Source organism: Cupressus sempervirens, chromosome 10 (assembly GCF_028749045.1).
Source record: "Cupressus sempervirens isolate cs-2001-9-10 chromosome 10, ASM2874904v1, whole genome shotgun sequence".
Taxonomy (NCBI): Eukaryota; Viridiplantae; Streptophyta; class Pinopsida; order Cupressales; family Cupressaceae; genus Cupressus; species Cupressus sempervirens.
In genome coordinates this window covers 846,026,438-846,032,437 of record NC_143127.1, presented here as the reverse complement: position 1 = coordinate 846,032,437, position 6,000 = coordinate 846,026,438, and positions in this window count along the sequence as shown.

The following is a 6,000-nucleotide window of genomic DNA, read 5'->3' as shown; positions in this document are numbered from 1 at the left end:
ACCGAGCATTCAAGTGGTTACCAAACAAATTCAGGCAGTGTGAAGTCTTACAGTTTCTACCAAGTAGTTTAGTGGTTACCAAGCTTCATAGTTTCTACTAAACCATTAGTTCATGTGAAACAAAGTTAGTGTTAACCAAGTTCAGGTATGGTAAGCATGGAATTTAGTTTCTACCAAATTGCACAGTATTTACCGAGTTGCTAGTGTAGACCAAGTTTGAGACTACTCTGACATGTTTAGTATGGACCAATCTTCCACTTCTTCAGAATGCATGACAATGCCGAGTAATGAAAATGGATGTTGTGTATAAGAACTTCACCAAGTTAGTCTTCAAAACCTAAGTGTCTTCATTTGAGCCAACGTTTTAATATTGGTGTTAACTTGTATATTGGCCGACTTTGTAATTTTGTAAATTGGATTGATATATATATGTAATGTATTGTATCATATCCAAGGTAGCAGTAGTAATGGATTGATGAGATATGTGAATGAAATATATGCATGAAAATGTGAATCAGTAGTAGAGAAAAGTGCATTATAAGGCCATATTAGGATCAACAGAGTTATATCTATCACATAGAGGTGATCAATACTTCAAAGAATCTCTATCAGAAAATTAGTTATAAGTCAGAGATCTACTATTTAATCCTAATGAGTGAATCAGCTCCAAAATCCTCTAACAAAGTAGACTTAATAGTCTTTTTTCAAATCTCTTTACCAAGTGCATACTTCATTGTATGATTGTAAATCCTCTAACAAAGTGGACCTAGCAGTCCTAATTTCTTTTAAAAGGGCAGATCATTAGAAGTGACCATTGTAAGCCTTAACAAGCCAACTTTATGCTACAATATTGAAGTTTTGTGGGTATCATCCCCACCCCAGTTTTACTTTCTAATTGAAAGCTTTCTAGGTCACCAAATTATTGTGGTAATGTGTGATGAATATTTATGTTTTTAGTTTCTCATGCATGTAGTTAGATCTGAGTTCATGAATTAAAATGATTATTGGGTTATTGCAATTAAGGTATGAATATGATAAAGTTTTTAAGGTTACTAATTCACCCCTCCCCTCTCAGTAACCTAACATAGTCTTAAATATTTCCAACAATTGGTATTAGAGCTTTTTGAATCTTAGGATAAAGCTTGACAACTTGAGCAAAGATCAAGGACAATGGAAATTTTAAGACTTGATAAAACAATTGACAATGAAAAGCTAGATTTAGAAATGACCATTGCACAACTCAAGAAAGCTAAGGAGCAACTTTCCCAATCCCTGAAAAGAAGGAAGGAACTTGCAAATCAAATGAATGATCATTAGTACATTGAAGAAAAGATTGAATATTTATTTCCCTTCAAGAAATTTAGACAAAGAAAATGATGCAATCAAAGAAATCCTAGAAAAGAATGGTTCTCTGCAAGAAGAAGTAAGAAAATTGAAAAGAGAACAAGAAATTCAGTCAATAAGATTGTGTGAAATCTCAAAACAAAGAAACAAGGCAAAAGAAGACTTGGATGCAAGGAAAAAAGAAATTCAAAATCAATCCCTTCAGCAAGAAAATCTTATTGATCAAATCTCCAATGCAAATGAAGAAATCATGAGTGTGAGATATGAAAATGAAAAGTTAAGGAATGATTTAAACATTGAAAGGCAAATCAATGAAACGATGAAAATTGATCTAAATTCTGAAAAGAAATTCAATGAAAGAATAATGAAATCCCAAGTAGACATGGATCAATTGAATCAACAAAGTGAGTAGAATCTTTATATGCAAAAGGGTAAGGTAGGACTTGGATACAAAGAAGAAGGTGAAACCTCCAAACAAGTTTCTCAAAGGAATCAAAGACCTACTTGTAATCACTATGGTAAGATAGATCATACATCAAATAAATGTTTGAGTAATGGAAAAGGAAAATTCAATGGTAAATGTTAAATTGTAATCAACATGGTCACAAGGCTAATGAATGCAAAGAGAAACCAAAATTTGAAGGAAAATGTTACAAATACAAGAAACAAGGTCACAAGGCATCAAACTGCAGAACCAATTCATTCAATCCAATAGAGCAAATTGTGAAAGCATTATTTGGTTGGGACTATAACACCTAGTGTAGATGTCATTACTGTGGAGAGTATGGATACATTGGGAAGAAATGTGTTAAACATCACACAAGGAAGAGATATACCACCATAAGATGTTACATTTGTACAGAACTTGGTCATCTAGCCAAAAATTGCATGAATACAAGTATAATTGAAGATGAAAAGAATGCAAAAGTAGATAATATCAGAAAGAAAATTAGGCAGCAATGGATTCCTAAATCCATCGAGGAAGCTAGTCCAAGAAATGATGGTCATGTCACTCAAGAAGTGGGTGACACCACCATTTCCAACTAAGTTCTTAAGTAAGAATTGGAACTATGTAATCATAGTCAAATCTAAAATAGTTCCAAAATTGAAAAGGAAACAAAGATCCAAATTAGTAATTGAGATACAAGGGGATCACAAAATATCAGTATCAATAATCACTAAGTAAGGTTGGGTCATGGACTCTACCAAGCAAGGTCAGGAGTAACTAGTCACACATGTTTGGTTACCGAGTTATGAAGTATGTACTAAACAATCTTAGCAAATAGTGGATGACAACCTATTGCACATAATGATGTCATCATAGCTACTTTTGTACTGAGCATTAATAGAAAAATGTTATCAAAAGGGTAGAAAATTGAAATCATTTTTCACAAAAATCTTAAAGTGTTATTGTGATCAAGTGAATTGTAGAGCAATCAAGCGATTTTGAGTAGAATTTGCAATAAATTCTTTTGAAGATTTCGATATCCTACCGAGTAACCATGGTAGCATCAAGTATTAGTAGCAAGGCAAAGAAAGGGTTAGAAATGTTGGTCTGACAAGTCAAATGGAAATTGCCAGATTTCAAACTTATACTAGCAATTGCGGAAACCCTCGATTCAAATGGACCACAATCGCAAATCCCTCCTAAGGTACTTCTCATTAACAATATCCGAACTCATTTTAAGTGTACAATTCAAGAAATCAAAACCCTAGAGATGGACGATTCCCTAGGTGAATTATGTGTGAATGGTTTTCTTAAACCCGAGCATAAGCACTTGGAAGATAAGGGTTTAACCCACATTCCCCACCTACATTAGAGTTTCCAAATCAAATGGATCAAATACATCCTAAGCTGAGTTCATAGCTATTAGTTATGGCTTGAGCAACTAGTTTTGATTACTAAGAAGATGGTTTATCACATGGAGACCAAGCTTGAAGATGATTCAGACTATTATTAACTTAAAAAATATTGCATTGGTAGCATAATTTGTATATTGTATGCATCTCAAGCTAGGGAAGCTTTTTGGAGTATTTTTAAAATTTTTCTCTCTAAAGCCAAAGCTACTAAAACCCTAGATTAGGTTGAGTTAGAAAAGAAAACCCTAGCCAAGTGAGATGGAAAAGGCATGAAGATTAGTAGTGTAACTGATGCAGAACTAAAATTTGGCATAAATGTGATAGCACACAAGATTTATCATTCAAGTCGTCTCAATAGTGTGTCGTGTGAAGTAGTAGACTTGCCATTCAATGTCATGAAAAATAATATGTCATATGATCTTGCAGACTTATTGTTGAAATAGTTCAATAAAATCATGGAAAGTATAAGGACATCCAAGAACAATCCTTGTAAATTCAGTTCATTATTGACATGTCTATTTTTCTATGTTCAAAAGTTTTTCCCTTCAAAAGGTATAGTCATATGGAGAAAGGATGTGCCAGTTTTGTATCAAATTAACGAGTACATTATAGAAATGGGTGAGAATTTTGACAGCATAATGGATAACTACTTTGATGTCATTAAGGAGAAAATGAATAATAGATTCAGGATTCCCATGAAATTAGTTGAAGATTACAAAGATGATGTTTGTTTCATGTTAGATAGTGACAAAGTCTACATTCAGGCAGTGATTCCAAGACTTGTATGGGTAAAACCTCTTCCCTATGAGGTGAAAATTGATGATGCAAAAGACATAGTTGAAGCCTTATTAAAAAAACCTATTGATCCAAAGGCACCACACTTTGGAACCTATGATGAGGCGAAGGTAAGAATAGAGCTTGAAATCAAGCCTCCACAAGCGGTTAACAAAGGCAAGAGGAGAATAGCAAAACTCAAAACTAGCACACCTCTTTTGTTGACCAAAGGTAAAGGAGAAGATGATGACGATGATGTAGAGGATGAAGATGAGTTAGAAAAGGAAGAAGAGCCAATGAAGAAGAAAGGCAAGATGATCATCACCAAGCCATCAAAGCCATCTACTACAATGTTTACTAGAAGATCCAAGAAGAAAGGTAGTGAAGTTGTATTTAGCAAGCCTCCTCTCACCTTCCAGGAAAGAATGAAACAAATGGAAGAAGGTGCAAGCATAACCAACTTCAAATCATTGAAGTATAAGACCAGGATAGAGGTTGAGAAGAAGCAAATTGAGGAATTGGTGCTAACCAAGATGGGTAAATGGAAGTATTCCACAGATCAAATACCTTCTTTGCTAGTTTAGCATTATTCACCATGGCTTAGGCTGGTGTATTATCTCCTTTGATTCAAAAGATTGATGCATTGACCACAAGCTTAATCAACCAAGCTCTGATACCAATATGGTGTAAGATAAAACTCCTAGGCTTAGTTTTCCACTTCCACCAAGAGATTTCTCTTATCTCCTAGTATCCTATGCTTCTATAGGATCTCCTAATATTAAGAATTTAAATAAAAACTAACAAAGGCTATTTGTGTGACCTTAGTATTAGTGAATAATTCACCTAGCCAACATAAAACAAGACCTTCTAAGGTCCTCAACCAAATTACACTAACTTCTTGACTTGGCTAGAGTCAAGTACAAGCCAAAATTGACTAACTAGTAGAGGTTAGCCTAGGTGCTCCTGCACCATCCTCCCCAAAATAAGAAGTTCAATCCACCCTTGGATTGATGATGGTAGGATAAACTCCCACCTTTTTGAACTCTGATTCTTTTATCCAAACAACATCAGCATCATTTTGTCCATGTCTTTTAATGAGATGCTCCTTGTACTCTTTAGTCCTTGTCTTTTTATAGACTCTTGTATCTAGTATGATGTCTGGGCCTATGACTGTAGTAGTAGGTAATTGGAGATCCTCCACATCACTGATCACTTCATGAAGAGTCTGATCCATGTCTTGTTGTGGTCCTTTATAATGGACTAAGTCAGCAATATTAAAAATGGGTGACAATCCACTGTCTTCCGGCAGTTCAACCTTGAATGCATTGCCACCATATTTAGCCAATATAGGATAGGGTCCTATCCTTCTCATTTGTAGCTTGTGGGGGACTCCTTTTTGTAGTCTTGACTTATTGAGATGCACCATAACCAAGTCACCAACATTAAAATCAACTGTCCTTCTACTTTCATCCACTTTGGCTTTATGTTTTATAGTGTTCTCTGTCAATGTTTTCCTCACTGTTTCATGAACTTCTTGCATAGAAAATGAAAATTCATTAGCATATGCACTTGCCTTGACTCCATATTTTAAATCTCTCAACTCATAGACACCTCTAGGATGTAGGCCATATACAATTTCAAATGGACTCTTCCTGGTTGATCTATTTATGGTGTCATTATAGGCATATTCAGCTTGCCCAATCAACTGATCCCATTGCTGTCCATACTCCTTAGTTAGGCATCTTAGAAGGTTTCCAAGACTTCTAATAACAACCTCAGTTTGACCATTGGTTTGGGGATGGTAGGCTGACCCAAAGGATAAGTCAGTTCCCAATCTTTGCCAAAGAGTCTTCCAAAAATGACTCATAAATTTTGTGTCTCTGTCTGAAACAATGCTGATTGGTAGTCCATGTATTCTCACTATCTCTTTGAAGAATAGAGATTCTATTTGACTTGCATCATGTGTAGTCTTGCATGGCACAAAGTGAGCCATCTTGCTGAATCTATCCACAACCACATACA